The sequence below is a fragment of the Trachymyrmex cornetzi genome, unplaced genomic scaffold (assembly GCF_001594075.2).
Source record: "Trachymyrmex cornetzi isolate Tcor2-1 unplaced genomic scaffold, Tcor1.1 scaffold50, whole genome shotgun sequence".
NCBI classification, from domain to species: domain Eukaryota; kingdom Metazoa; phylum Arthropoda; class Insecta; order Hymenoptera; family Formicidae; genus Trachymyrmex; species Trachymyrmex cornetzi.
This window is the reverse complement of record NW_017299807.1, coordinates 53,845-54,226: the sequence shown is the minus strand read 5'-3', so window position 1 is coordinate 54,226 and position 382 is coordinate 53,845.

Genomic DNA, 382 nt, shown 5'->3' with positions numbered 1-382 from the left:
GTTTGCAAATTTCGCAAACAGATCTAAGAGAATGATTCTGTGATTGGCGATACGCGAATCCGCTTACGCACGATCCGCTGCATGGGACATCACCCTTAGCGTGGAGTTGCCGCATGCGCGCGCGTTGTATAACCTCACCGACCGTCACTCCCTACACTTCGGTGCACCTAACCGCCTCGACCAATGCACTCGCTGTTCCTTGATGCTCACCACTGGCCAGTCGGAAATTGCGGGATTTGCACTGAGGTACGAGCGCGATTTGTTAGGTACTTGGTCGGAACGGGCGACCAACCCTGGGATGCTCCTGAAGGTACAATGGTAGCCATCTCCCAGGAACGCGTCCAATCGTAAAAGGTTGTAACCTTGCAAGATTCCCTCGCGC